Source organism: Hibiscus syriacus, unplaced genomic scaffold (genome assembly GCF_006381635.1).
Source record: "Hibiscus syriacus cultivar Baekdansim isolate YM2019G1 unplaced genomic scaffold, ASM638163v2 tig00110551_pilon, whole genome shotgun sequence".
Taxonomy (NCBI): domain Eukaryota; kingdom Viridiplantae; phylum Streptophyta; class Magnoliopsida; order Malvales; family Malvaceae; genus Hibiscus; species Hibiscus syriacus.
The window spans coordinates 551,917-568,660 of record NW_024062778.1 but is presented as its reverse complement, the minus strand read 5'-3'; positions in this window follow the sequence as shown (position 1 = coordinate 568,660).

Here is a 16,744-nt window from a genome sequence, read left to right as displayed (position 1 = left end):
GACTGATGACGTAACAATTGGGTTAAATTGGTTTTTTAGTCGTTTCGAGGGTTAGATTAATTTTTTAAAGTTCAATGACTTATTTAATTTTTATAATATATATATATATATGAAACTTTAACTAAAATATTCAAAAAATTCAAAAAATAACTTTAAAAATATTAAGAATAAAAAGTTAATTATTAAAAATTAATACATTTATATTAAAAATACTAAAATAACTATTCAAAAATAAAAAAATATATCACAAGCTATAAAATAATAAATTATAAAATATTCAAAAAGCATATACTATACATAATATATACATGTAACATATAGACATAAAAATATATTAATCGAATTGATATAGTTGAATTAATAAATCAATATATTTTGTAATTTCATATGCATACCAATCATTACTAAAGATGTCATACATTTTTATATCACGCATGTGCGTATATTAAATATTATTTCATTGTTATACAATCTTGGGAAAAGGCCACATCAACAATATGGGTTGACCGTTAGTTAACTAACAATTTTCATCTAACAATGCTTATTTTGTCTAAAAATTGAAATGTTGAGCGTAAATTTTTTTTTTAAAAAATATAGGGCAAAGTGACCATTTGTTCAAACGTTAGAGAATAATTTTGTCATTATGCTTTCTATTTAAGAGAAAAGTATTGATACTATAAAATGATACTGATATTATATTAAGGCTTAATGTCCCTCTTAATTAAAGAGTATCAATACTCGTCCTATAGTACTAGTATCATATAAACAAGTATTGATACCAACCACTTAAAAGGTTTAAATTGTACAAGCAGACCCCAAAGTTTTATAAAGTTTATGATTTGACTTTCTAAATTACTAAATATTCACGTGATTGATTATTCAGTAATTGAATTAGGGTTAACAATGTTATTGTCATGATTAGTCAATGTAACATCATCAATCTGATTTTACAATTAGACCAAATTTAGAGTGTTATATTTAGTGGTTTCAAAGCTTGAGTTTAATCAATTCTATGACTAAATCGATACGTGTTATTAAGGGTGTTCATGGGCGGTTAACTATATCGTTAAGTCTAAACAGTCGGTTAACTGTTATAACGGTTTTAAAATTTTGTTATCATAACCTAACCATTAAGAAATTGTTAACCGCTAACGGTTAACCGTTATTAACAGTTCAATTATAGGGTAACCTATGGTTAACCTATTACAATATTTTTCAAACATAATACAACTTAAAAAATTTAAAATTTCATAAAATTTACGACAATAGAAACATACATGTTTGTAAAAATCTTATTTATATGTATTTTGTTTTATAGAATATATATTATGGTATATTCATTTTTTACAGTTTAAAATCTTACGTGTATATTTATATTTTATAATTTAAAATCGTGTATTTCTTTCATATATGTTTGATTTAATGTACTCCTATAAAATAAACATGATAACTCAAAAATAGGAGGAATCATTTTGATTTTATTTCTAATTCTATTCTATAAAAAATAATATTAATTATAATTTATTAACGGTTAACCGATGCTTAACCATTTATTAAAATTTATTAACTGTAACCATTAACCAATATTTTTAAAGGTCCGGTTAACTAAAACCATTAAACCTTAACGGTTCGGTTAATTAACCTATAAAATGTAACGGTTCATCGATTAATGGCTACGATTAATGATAACGGATTAATTTGAACACCCTACCTGTTATGTGTTGTATGATCTTGAATGTTTTCAAATTACATATATTACATAGAAGTTTATATTGTTATTGATTCACTGATTTGTAATTACTGCAATCTTCTCTTATTGGATAATTATGTTTGAGAGGTCTATAAATCGACTTTGACACCTCTATCACCTCAGTTATTGGGCTTTTAGTGGCTCGCTTCTTGACCCAACTCGAAGTCTAAATTTGAGCATTTTTAAAGAAATGGATAATTTTTTGATCCTTCCACGTTTATACCCTATTTAATGTAGTCCTTTTGTAGGTATATTTGATTTAACCCTTATTCTTCTCTATTTAGTAATTTGGTCTCTTATTGATTATTTAATTTTATGTATTATTTCACTATTATTATTATTATATATATTATATTTTATTATTATTATTATTTTATTATTATTATTATTATTATTATTATTATTATTATTATTATATTATTTTATTATCAGTTTCCTTTATTATTATTACGACTAGTATTATCATTATCACCACTACTACTATTAGTATGTATCATTATTACTTTTTAAAAAAACCAAAAGAAATATTAAGAAAAGAAAAAACATTAAAAAAATAGTAATTACAATTTTAGACGATAGTTGATAATAGTAATTTTGGGATCACCATCAGACTATAGTCAAGATTTTTAATAATTATTATTTGTGAAAGAACATCATTTTAATGAATAAAATGAAACTATTGAAATTTAAATAAGAATCATAGTCAGGCCGCCACAGTGATTCTTTATTATGGAAGATAAATTCATTTCATTCTCAAAATAAATGATTTATTAGGAATTGTTTTTAAATATTAATTTTATTTTCATTAAATCAAATTGAGGATAACACAATGTTAAATGACATTGTTTTTAATAGCGGATATCGTGAGGGTGTCAATGTCTTCTTATGCGTAATCATACTTCTGAATCAAATTTTTTATTTTATAAATTAAATTTATCGTTTTAATAAAAAATTAAATATTTTATTAAAATAATATATTTTCTAAATAGGCGATTGCATCTAAAAAAATCCGTGACGACTCCCCAATTTTATTAAATTATATATATGTTTTTGATAACTCAGATAGTCTAGAAACCATTATATATATATATATAACTTTTAAAATATAGATATATATCATATTCTCATTCCAAATTCAAATAATATTAACCTCGAGCATAGGGATGGATCGAGGGATAATGAGGTGCAGTTATATCCTTAGAAATTTTAAATTCTCTTATATCTTAGGATTTTTTTTTATTTTCTATTAATTATCTAATTCCACACTCTCTAAAATTTTATAATTTTGCAACCCTTACAATTTTTAATATAACTTCTTAAATTAATTTATTATTAAGAAGAAGATTAATTCGGGATGTTGATAAGAAAGCAAATGTTGATGGCTAAAGTGAGAAGATAGAATAAAGAAATAAAAGAATATTTGGATAGGAAAAAGGCTGGAATAGTGTGAAGATATGGCCTTAACACTTTTGACCCTTTGGATTGAAGCACTAAGTCCATCTCCCACTACTACTAAAAAAAGATTCCATTTCATATGGACGGGGACCCTTTTTTTTACTCACCAATAGGGATAGCAAAAAAAATATATGATGATGAATGTTATTTTATGTTAAGATTTTGGGTTCGAGCAGTTATGTCTGCAGGGTATGTATATATTGACGTTGTCAATAATTAAGAAAGAATATAAAACGATATTATCTTATAATCATCTGAGACTATTAAAAAAAATCTAAAAATGACAAATTTTAATGAGATTTTATAAGATTTAGTTTTTTTTTTCTCTAAAAGAAACTAAGTTCATGGTGGATAGGATGAATTTTCTTTTCATAAAATAATAAGATTAAATTGTTACAGAATCAAATTTAAAGCACGCCAACATTAATCCAACCTAACATAATTACAAATAATCTTTATATATATGTGAGATTCTTTCTTTAACCTAACTTTCATTTTACGTGGCTTGCTTTTCTTTTCTTTTTTGGTGTAAATGAATATAATGTTAGACAAATTATTCGTGAACCGTTCGTATAATGTTCGTCTATTAAGTTAAATAAATGAGTACGAATTTTTATGTTCATTTAATAAAAAAACACAAACAAATGTGTGTTTGATTCGTTTATGTTCACGAACAAGCTCGTTTATCGACTCGTTTATAAGCACGTTTATTAGCTCATTTATTGGCTCATTCATAAGTTCATTTATCAGCTTGTTTATAAACTTCTTTTTAGGAATTTGAAAGTTGAAAAATAACTAAAGCAATAACAACATAAAATAAGACAAATGTCGAGACGTTTGTCTACCCGGCGATGGAGACGGCAAATAGTACACGCCAAACGGTATAACTAGTATCAAAAAAGTAATTGTTTATCCTCCTTGAATCAGATAAAACGCCAAATTATAGAGTCGACACCAATCTTTTTATTTGGTGAGATTGGTCACCAAAATGTCATATTATTTTAATAAAAATTCCTAAGAATAATATTAAAATAATACAACTCAGGTCTGCTTACCAGAAAAATTAGTTCGGGAGTCAGTTACGTATGGGAAAGAATTAGCATTCCCACAACGCCCAAAATTGGTACTGGTATTTATTAATTAAATTGCTTTGCAATATATAATTTATATATATATAAACGTAATAGTGGTTAAAATAAAAATAACAAAATTAAGATGCCAAATTAAAATACGAAGAAACCTGATTTCGGGACAAAAATGAAAGGTTTACAAAGCTGGAGGGACCGCGCATATAGTTTACCCATGTAAAAATTACATAGATACCTTCCCTCCAAAATGGCGTCGAACGAGGGAGGGTATTTAAGCCCCAGAACTGGCCCAAAGAGGGTAAACCCTCTCATTTCCTCGTTTTGCTTCTCTCTCAAAGGAGAGAGAAGCTCTGAACTCTCTCTAAAAATCCCTCGCCTGAGGGATAATTACCACTGGTCGGCCACCTTATTCCACCGATCTCCGCCGCCCCCGACCACCACACATGGTGGCCGAAAAACATCAAACCAACCCTAAACGTAGATCAAAACCCCCTCCACTCGAATCCGACTTCTTTTTTTCTCTAAAAACCCTTCAAATAGCCTAAATCTAAGATTTTTACCTTCGGTAAAATCTCTTTTCCAACGACCTTTGGGCTTCGACGATGGTAAGTGCTCTCAACTTCCGTTTCTTGCTTTAGTTGTTCTTGTTTATGTGTTTATGTGGGTACTTCCCGTTTGTTGCCCTTTGTCGCTTGCTTCTTCTTTTTTGTTGCTTGTTCTCTGTTGTTGTTTGCAGGGTCGCCTTATATAGGCCTCGGAGATCCTCTGTAATGATGAGGAAATTCAATGAGTTACTGGACCTATGGTGGTGACTCACCATAGACTGATGTTGTTGGTCCTCGTTGATCTTTTAGATCCTTCGGGATAACTCTGGAGAGGTGGCGATCGTCGTGGCATGCACTGGTTGGAACAACGAGAGGCGGTGGCCGGAATAAACCTTAGGGTTGTAATGAGCACCCTAGGGTTTTGCTGGTTCGTTTATGGCCCTTGGTATGCCTTTGATCGTGCGGTGGAGATGAGCTAGCGGCGCTGGAACTGTGTGAGAAAACCCTAAGGTGGCGTTTGGTTCGCTGGAATGTTTCTGAGGGAATTGGAATCTGTGAAGGAATTGAAATCTGTCAGGAATTGGAATCCAATTCCATATTCTGTCAAAATTGAAATCCAATTCCATATTCTGTTTGGTTTGCATACATGTCAGATGAATTTGATTTCAGTAATATAAAATGACAGGATTGCTCTAAATTGTTTTTTTTTTGCTTAATTTTAGTTTGTTTTATAAATTACATGTAGCAATATATTATAAAATTTTTAAAAAATTAAATTTTAATTTTATTGATTGATTATTCATTTCAATAAATTATAAAATTCATGCTGATAAACATCATAAGTTAAAATCATCCCAATTAGGGATGGCCATGGGTCGGGTTGGGTCGGGTTTTTGGTCCACCCGACCCGACCCGAAAAGAAGGGAACCTCCATCCGAGACCCGACCCGACCAAAATAAAGTTTCACCCCCCGACCCAAAAATATATGAATTAGAAACCAAACCCGACCAAATAATAAAAAAAATTTTTTATTCAATAAAACAGTGACTTAATTGAAAATATATATATATAGAGGGGTATTATTGTAATTATTCCTAAATATATAAGGTAAATTTATATATTTTTTGGGTCGGGTCGGGTCGGGTATTTTTCACCCTAAACCCAAGCCCGACCCGACCCGAATATCACACTTAAAAAAATCAACCCGACCCGATCCGAATATATGAATTAGAAATCCGACCCGACCTGAAATAATAAAAAAATTATTTTTATTCAATAAAAATAGTGACTTAATTGAAAAAAATGATATATAGAGGGGTTTTATTGTAATTATTCCTAAATATATAAGGTAAAATTATATATATATTTGGGTCGGGTATTTTTCACCCTAAACCCAAACTCGACCCGACCCGAATATCACACTTAAAAAAACCGACCCGACCTGACCAAAATAAAGTTTCACCCGACCCGACCCGAATATATGAATTAGAAACCCGACCCGAAATAATAAAAAAATATTTTTATTCAATATATGAATAAGTTACCTAAAGATTGATGAGAGTAGTATGGTCAAATTTCAATTCCCTCCAACAAGGGAATTGAATTTCATCATAGAATGGATGGAATTCACTTTCCTTCATTTGATGGAAAGTTGAAGCCATGAGGGATTCCAATTCCCTTGGAAAACTTTAACCAAACATGAGAAAGTGGTGGAATTGGATTCCAATTCCCCCTAATTCCAAGGGATTCATGCGAACCAAACGCCACCTAATTGCTAATTTGGGTCTTCTGGACCTGCTGGGCTTTCGGGTCAGCTAGAATTGGACCGGATCTACTACTTCTGGGCCTCCTAGGTTAGACTTGAATCTGCCTATTGTAACCGGGCCTCCTCACTTGTAATTTGGGCTTCTGAGCTTTAACTAGGCCTTCGGGCTTTGTAATAATAATATAATAATATTATTATTATTATTTATAATAATATTATAAAACATCACTTGGACGAAAGCTAGTGTCGACAGCTGCCCTTCTTTGCTTATTTTTGTGTGAACAAGAATAAAGCAAAGATAAAAAGACAAGTTTTCGTCGAGTGAACTTCTTGTTTTGCTGGGAAATTCGTTCCACTACTCTTTCATGGAGAGCAAATTTATTTTGTTCGTTCTCCTGCTTCACTACTCTTCTGTGAAGGCTGAGGATGACTTGCAAATGATTTGCTTCAATACTCTTCCGTGGAGGCCGAATTTGCATGACTTGAACAAAACCTATTTCACTATTCTTCCGTGAAAACTTGAATGATTGACTTAATAAGAATCTAATTTCACTACTGTTCTGTGAAGATTAGACTCGCAATTGGATTACTTCACTACTCTTCTGTGAAGATTTCATACTTTGCTGAAAAATCCTTTCACTATTCTTCTGTGGAGAGCGAATTTTGTTCTTGTTCTTGCTTTTGCTTCACTACTCTTCCGTGAAGATCTCATATTTTGTTGAAAAATCCTTTCCACTACTCTTTCGTGGAGTTCGATTTTTGATCTTGCTTCTGCTCTAGCTTCACTACTCTTCTGTAAAGACTAAAAATGACTAACTTGATAAGAATCTAATTTCACTACTCTTTCGTGAAGGTTAGAATCGAAGTTGTATTTGCTTCCACTACTCTTCCGTGAAGTTTGATTTGACTTGAAAAGAACCATATTGCTCAAAATACTGATAGATGACCCAAAATATTTACAAATTACCCAAAGGATTTACAAATTACCCGAAGGATTTACAAATTACCCGAAGGCTTTACAAATGACCTGAAGACTTTACAAATGACCCGAAGGCTTTACAAATGACCCGAAGGTTTTACAAATTCGTGGAAAATAATTTACTAGGTAAGAAACTTTCTTCAAAAATTTCATTTTTAGCAAATATTAAATGAGAAACGTTGAAAATCGTGTTCTCATTTTTTGAAACAACTTGTTAGTTGAGCATGCCCCAAAATTAATGCTTCCTCTGTAGATTGTGTTCATCTATTCTTTAGATGTTTGCCTCTTCAAACATGATTCCTTTAATTTGTGATTCAAATTTTACCTTATACTCATAAGGTATTTTGTCCCTGCATCTTTCTTATAAAAAAGTATTTATGCAAATGCAATTAAATGCATGACATTTAAGAAAATAATGTTCTTATGAATGTATGAATGCAAAATATCGGTTTAATCCTTAATTGACTCCAAAGTTTGCTCTTTTTCCACTCGATCATTCCTTTTTATTTTTGAATAACCATATGGTCAACTTATATCTTCGTATCTTCTTTTACCTTTAGAAGAATTGTTTCATCTATGAGACTCTTGCCATATTCAGAATTATGACCTTGTTGCTCACTCTTCTTCATAACACCAGTTGTCCTTGAACTTATGTAGAAATTTGATAAATCTTTCATCTTTGAAAAGAGAATCTATCATCTTTGAAAAGATAATCTATCATCCTTACAAAATGTAGACATAACTATGCCAAACTCAGCAGAGATTAATCAAGATATCAACCACATCTGTTCTATTTGACTCTTAAAACACTTCATAAGAAGGATTTATCCTAATTCATTCATGTCTCCACATCTAATCAGATTTCAAATAAGGTTATTTAAACCATATCATGTCAAGATGTTTAACAACAATTCATCGTTCAATCTTAGTTGACTCTACTAGTTTCTTGTTGTTAAAGTTCCAACGTCTTTTCATGGAAATAAATCTTCATCATTTCTCATTTATGATTCTTGGAATTTGAAGACAAACTTCATGTTAAGTCAACCACACGATCACAACATTGGTTCAACACCATAATATTTGACAACACATTCACTCTTTCTTGTGGTTTCTAAATTTCTCAACCAGAGAACTCTTTGAATGATATTCAGAGTTTTTTTTTGCATGACATCACTATGATATTTCAATAAGAATACAAATGAGATGCTTTAACTTGTTATCATCATATCAGGGAATATTTGACAACACATCCATCATTTCTTATAGCTCATGTGGGAATAATGTGATCACATGGTGACAGAAAAGTGATATATGATCAACTCTATTGTTTCACCATTTTCTTCATACCTTTTTGTCTCAGGGAAATAATTTTCTAGAATGATATGGGTCCAGCATGCCCTAGCATTTTGCTAATACAAATGCTATTGATGTGATCGTTTGGAATACCTGGTTGGATCATTTTTGTCTGAAATGGGCCTTCAGCATACCCCACATTTTATTTTTTTCTGACGTAAGCTTTTAATATGCCCCAGTATTAAAATGCCCCAACATTATTTCATGCTGATGTGAGCCTTCAAGATGTCCCAAAATTCTGGGATTCTTTCATGTCGTTACAAACTTAAGAAGCAATCAATTCTTCTGACATAAATATACGAGATATATGCCTCTTCTGAATGAGGTAATCATCTTCTTCTTGACATATTGTCATAAAGGAATGTTATAAGTCCCATTCTCTAGACTTTCTGATCTCTCAGGCCACTTGCTTTCAAGAATGTGAAAGGCTTCATCATTTGGCCTTGCTAATTCTTCTTCTCAATACGGGTAGAATAAACATCAACTTGTTTCAAGATCTTTTCTCATTTGAAACTATCATGTTTTAAAAAATGTTCTTCCTCTTTTCTTATAAAAAATGAAAGAATTTTGTAAAATATTTCCCCTTAAAGGTTCACAATGGAATCAAATCATAAGCATTAATTCAAAGAATATAAAAAAAATCAACAACTTTCACTATTTCAGAGTTATAGTTCTTTGACAAGTATCAAAATTGAGAGGTTAGTTTCAGGTTGGCTTCTCTATTTTCTATGGTTACATCTTAGTGAAGATGTCACTCCCCTCTCGCTCTATTGTGAACATTGTCACATACCTCACTTTCTTGACTTGGTATCTTTAACCGGATGCGTACAAAATGACACAATCTAGTATAACAATTACTAGACCTTCTAAAATACCTCCATTTCAATTCTCTAAAATCCTTGATCTATCCAAAGCATTGTGAAAATATCGGTCTAACAATGAAATTTTTGCGTGCACGTGTGTGAAATAGACCATAACAGGCATTTATTTCACTTTCTTACAGCAACTTCTTTTGTAACCTTTTATCATTTTGGCTAGCTGAATTCAGCTTTATTGACATTAGCCATCATTGGGCTAATTGAAACTTATCCATAAAGCCATGCTATTAACCAATTGCTCTAGAGGGATAACTTTATTGCATATATGACTCTTACTTTTTACAAAGAACCTGTTATAGTCTTGTGGTTTGGTGAAATTCAAAAAATCTCATTACCAAATTTCAATTTACAAACAGTTAACCTTAGACTAGAAAAAGTTTCATCGTCAAATATCATCAATATAAAAGCAATCTAGTTAGCTTTGTAATGTTACAAAAGATTTCCCACGTTGTATACTTCTAAATATCAATACCAAGCTTTTTGTCTAATTCCTTACAATAGAGAAAACTCTCTCATTTTTGTGGAAAGGGTAGTATTTGGGTATATTTCATCTGAGGTAAGTTCAAGTCCTTTTCTCTGGTTTTCAATCTTGATACTTTGCCAAAAATGTATAACTCTAATTGTAAAGAGTTTTAATCTAATGATACTCAAAGAACTGCAAGATTGCAAAATTGATTCAATGCTCATAACCTTAAAGGCAATACATTTTTATTACAAAAGGCAGAAAAAAAGGACAAAACCTATTCAAACAAGATGCTACAAAATGAAAAGTATAATAGTGGTAGATAACAACTTCCACTGCCTCATTTTTCCTTAGATATTGGATGTATAATCAAACCAGGATCTCTGTCGATATTTTCCCCCCATTTCTTATCATTTCTCGGTTAGCTTCTTTGGATGAGCTTTTAGGTATAAAAATCTCAGCTTTCTCCTAAGCTATTTCTTGATCAAATCCTATCATCATCTTTCTCGACTAAAAATTGGGCTCAGTTTGAATTTTAAAACAATCTCTTTAGTGATAATAGTTGTATCCTGATTCTGGATGTTTCTTACAATTGTACTTGGAGTAGCATTCACTAAATTTCCCCTACTTCTCTGGATTTTAAAAGATCTGATATGAGTGTCTCCAAGGTTATACTTACCTTGTTTCTTTTTAAACCTGTAGGACAGTCTTGAATTACTTTTCCTTTTGCTTTTTCATTTCTCATTCTTGCACCATCTTTTAGCTTAAGAGAAGTACCGAGAGTTAAATCTTCCATACATACTTCATCCTTCTTTGTTTTGCCTAGTCCTCATTTGTTTTGACACTATCAACTTCATTTCCGGAGTTGTCTCCCAGATGTTTGATCAAAATGAATTGATTGTTGGCATCTACTTCTATAACTCCATGAGTCAGAAGATCTTGAACTCGTCGTTTGAAGTTGCCATAATTTTCAATGGAATGTCCTCGGATTCCAGCATGATATTCACAAAAGACCCTTTTATTATACCATCTTGGGTAAGGAGGTGCGAAAGGTTTAGCCAGACATGGGGAAATAAGTTGTTCTTCATGTAATTTGCATATAACTCTTTGCATGAGATTGATGGAAAACAGGGTAGAGATTCCCTTGATATGATTGTTTCTTTACTATTGCTTTCCTAAAAATGTTTGCTTTGAATGTCTGACTTTTGACCATCGTCTTGAGAGAGAAAATGACTTGAAAATTTCTATTTTTCAACCAGCTTTGGTTTCCTACCTTCAAAACATAACAATCCTCCTGCCATAAGGTCTTGGACTTTTAATTTCAGCATTATGTAATTTTTTGTAGAGTGACCAAAATCTTCAGAATGATGTTTACATGGATTCTTGATATTTTTCCAATTTGGATGGAAATAAGTACTACAAGACTACTTTCAAATAGAAATGGTAACAAATCTGAATACAAAATTGGAATTGGAATGAAATGCGTCATTCTTTTTTCCTTCTTGCCCTTTTTATTCATTTTCAATAGGACTTGTTCCATACTTCTTTTCTTGGAACCAACTTCAATGTCCATGTTTTCTGTCATATTTATGGATTCATGAAGCTGAGTTGGATTTATACATTCCACAATAGGTTCTTGGTCATTTGTCATTATATCATTGAAATCCATACTTTTCTGAGATCTTCATCTTTTCATTCTTCATAGGGTCTTCTAACATTTCCCCCCATATAATAGAGTAACCATCATACCCATCATCTTAGACATCTGTTCCCTGAACTCATCTTGAAACCTTCTTATTTCTTCAAGCATTTCTTGTTGGATTTCCACAAGCTTCTCTTGGATTCTCTCAATCCTTCCAACTCGAGATAATATTCCATTCATTGCTTTCAATCTTTTTTAAGACCTGCCCCTGATTTTCAGAAGTCCTTCGATTTCAAAATCTTTCACTGATTACTCTCATGTGATGTCATACAAAGCATGAATGCAAATAAAAATGTAAATGCATGTATAAAAGAGTATAATGCAAGAGTAATTATCTTAAAACAGCTTCCATTAAACACAAAAAGGTTTTTTTAATACATCCAAATGATCATTACATAAAAAGGATAACTTTCCCTCCTAATTTCTCTATTTCCTTAAAAAACCAAGTTAATTTCCATTTATGCTCCAGAATCATATCGTCATCCTGCTTCAGTTCCCTTGTAAAACCAGCTAGGTTTACCAGCTTGTGAGCTACCTTGCTTACTTAGGCAGCAGCTTTCTTCATGTTATCTTCTTTTTCTTGAATCTTACCTGCCATTTCCTGAAGTTGTAGATAATATTGTTCATTTTTCTTTATCAAAGAACATTTATGTTCAAGAAGCTCTTATACTAGATCTCCATAATTATCCACCATTTTCATCAATGTATGGTTCTGAGCTCTAGTGGATTTTAATTAACATTAATCTCACATTAATGGATCAGATATGAAGTCTCTATGTTGGTTATATCCTTCTTAAATATTTGATTTTCAGCTTGACATTTCTCTAAATTGGTGATGGCTGCATTGTATATTTCTTCAACAATTGCTTTGCGTTGTATATTTTCAGCTTAACATTAATCTCACATTAATAGGAGAATTTCTTTGCGTGATCCTCATGTATCTTTTCCAAAATAAAACATCAGTATTCAGTTTAATGATTTATGTTATTCATTCTTCAGGGGTATTTCCTAGTCCAACATCTTTAAAGGTTTGACTGACTTTTCGAAAATCATCAAGCATGGCTTCGACCTCTTTGCTCAATTTCTTGTTTTCGTTTTTCCAAAAAATGGGCTTGAGCTTCATAAAAATTCTCTCCCTTGTGACTGCTTCTATTGATGCTCTACCATAAAAAGCTTTCGGTACCAATCTAACAGGATTTTTGTATGCATACCCCTCCATTATTTTAAAAGCTTCCTCAAGATATCCTTCTTTGGTTGGTTCATAGTTTACTTGATCATGAAACCCTTTGTCCATAATGAAAACCTTTGATTTTGATAATCACTCTTGAATCAACACCTTTGAGTATGTCATGATTATGCAAATGCAAATAGAACAATTAATATATGCATTTTCAGAATATATACAAAACTGGTTAGTAAGAAAAAATCATATCCTAACCTCATGCTTTCTAGTTCCATGTTTTTTTTGGAAAAATAATCTAACCTCATGATTTCTAGTTCGTATGCATTTATTCCGGAAATAAGATAATATTAAATAAAAAAAACTCAACATGTCTTTCCTTGTGTACTTAATCTTACAAGACTCGATCTGGTTAGGCTTCACCTAGACTCTAGTTCTAGGTTTGCTATATGCTGAGTTTTGGCTCTAGACTAAGAAGGGTCAACGAATTGTCCTTTGTTGGTGTCCCCTTGGACTGCCAATCCTTCAATCCTATTCCATTACAAACTTTCAGATTAAGTTCAATTCGAAGGAACACACTTCCTTATGCCCACACGGAGGTGAAAACCACACGAGGAACATAAGGTGTGAGCTCAAAGAATGGTCCCCTATCCCATACGGAGGTGAAAACCACACGTGTAATTTGGGCTTCCGAGCTTTAACCAGGTCTTCGGGCTTTGTAATAATAATATAATAATAAAATTTATAGATTATATAATATTATTTATAATAATATTATAAAACGTCACTCGGACGAAAACAAGTATCGACAACAAACACAAGAGATTAAATTTAATGTGGTTCGGCCTTGCTTACATCAACGGCGAGATAAACAATAATCCACTATAAATTAGGGAACACGAAGAATACAAGTACATGATATCACATATATCTAAAAACCGTTATAGATACTATCGCAACCGTCTTTCGGGTGGGCCTAAAATTGGGCTTCGACTTAAATAAAAAACTTTAGAGTCGCCACTGAAAACTTTAAAAATATTTAGATTGATCAGACATAATCTTACCTGATCTACGTTTTAGGAGAAATATGTCTAGCTCGGGAGTCTGTTACGGTCAAGGAAGGATTAACACCCTTGAACTGCCCTTTCGGTACCATTTTAATTTCTCAGTTGTCTTAATCGCAAAAAGTAAAAGTTTAAATAATAATTTAAATACAATATGAATTATTTACCTTTGATAATCGTTTGAAATTTAATTGGATTCCCTGAGATTAAATCATTGGATTGAACAACGGTCGGAGTATGTTTATCATCGCATCCTCATCTACTTGTTGACCTTTCTGATAGATGAAGGGAGCTTTCAATCGCCGAAAATATGCCTCGACCGAATGGGTAAGCTCATCTCCTTGTTATGGCTCTTTTCATCTTTTTCTTCTAATCTCGATCCTTTTACTTCTTACGGGTTTGGGTCACCATTTTCATGTTTTGGGATCGATGGTACATTGATAGTGTTGAATAGAAATGATTAATGGCTTCAGTTTAAGGCTTTTCGAATTTTGTTAATGCATGGGTAGTTCAAAAGAAAAAAATTGGATGTGAGTAGTGAGTTGTCATGCAAGACTAACATAGCTATGGTGACATATAATCTCTCGTCTAGGAAAAGGTGTTGGTAATGGTAAGGCTTAGGTTCAGGAGAAGGAAGCTCAATGAGTAAGGCTGGTGCAAGAGTATAATGCTTGGTGGTTTCGTTCCTTTTTTCTTTGTTCTCCCCTTTTCCTCTATTTTTCTCTATTTTCCTGAGCATTAAGTGAACAGCGTGGCCTTGCTCTTTTTGAAAAGTAATGAATGCTTAGACTTCTCTGCAATTTGAATCCTTAATGCACGAAGCTCATACTCTATACCCATAACATGTTTGCCTGAAGCTCTATACATTTGTTCTTGCTCCTGAAGGGTCTCTTCCACCCTCTGAAATGCTTCTCTTTCACTCTCAATTTCAGCTCGAGCTTGTGTTCTTTCCTCATCAACAAGTTTCTTAGCATCTTCAAAAGCCATTCGGAATATCCCCCAGCTGAGTGTCGCGACCTTTGTTTTAAAAAAAAAGACCACGTCCTAAGCAAAAAAACGTGAGGTGAGGAGATAATAAGTGCACAACCGGTTTCCCACGAAGAGAAATGGTTCAGACACGTGGGTATTAAACATGGGGCTTGTAAAAATATAAGTTAATAATAATAATAATAATAATAATAATGTAATGTAATGTAATGTAATGTAATGTAATGTAATGTAATGTAATGTAATATAATATAATATAATGTTTTGTAGACCCGGACAAAAATGACTGTCTACAGCTTCCCCTCTTTGCACATTTTTTGTGTTAAGAATAATAGGGAAAAGATGAAAAAGACAACAAGTTTTTGTCCGGTTCTCTTTGATTTGAGACTTGATAGTGTTTGTTGTTGGGGGACGACATGGCTCATACGTGATGAAGAGTTCTGGTCATCTAAGGGAAGGGTGATAACTTGGTTCCTACTTGATGAGGACGGTTGATTATCTAAGCGTGACACGGCTCATACGTGATGAAGAGTTCTGGCCATCTTTAGGGATGATAATACAGTTCCCACGCGATGAGGATAGCTGGTTATCTAAAGGGTGATAACACGGTTCCTACGTGATGAGGACTGCTGGTTATCTGGGGTGACACGATTGCTATGACACTAAGTTGATCCATTGGGCACGATATCCTTCATCGTGAAGTTGAAACCGTGGGTGACTCCTTCGTTGTGAAGTTGAGCTTTGAGTTGGATATCTTTCGTTCTGAAGTTGAAATCCAATCTCGAGTTATATTGCTTCACTAAATTGGCTTGGATATCCTTCATTGTGAAGTTGAAATCCAATCTTGTGTAAGTTCATTCGCTTCAAGTCCAATATCATTCGCTGTGAAGTTGAAACTGACTCTAGCATGAATCTGCAAAAATATGTACATATGCGATGCTATGGATGCAATGCTCTTATGTGTGCCTAAAATGTATATGCGAAATAATTTATTTTAGGATTTTGAGAGAAATCTCATTTTCTGGTTGTCAATCTTGAAGACTCTTGATTCTGGAATCTTGAATTTTTTATTCTTGATCTTGGATTCTTCAACAGGCTTAAATCCAATGTACAGAATGTCATTTTTTTAGTCTTGATTTGGGCGATGCCCTTTAAATTTCTCAAGTGTGGTGCATAAGCCTTGACCTAAGACAATTTATTTTCCTTTCCCCATCAAAATTTGCCCAAAATTTTGGTTTCCTTTTGCCCCAGCTTCGATCTTGAGCTTCGGAAAGATATATGTTGAATTCCAAGATACTTCCAAAGAACTTATCTTGTTTGAAAATACTTTTTTTCCTTTGAATTTTTAAATTTTTGAAACATATCAAAAGGAATTTTGAAAATATTGCCTCCTTCTAAGTTTCAAACTGAAACAATCATAAAACAGGAGTTCATTGGATATCAAAATAATCAACTACTCTTTTAATATTTGATAGCTGCAAATCTTTGACAAATATCAAGATCGAAAATGTTGGTTTAGAGGTTGACTACCTAAA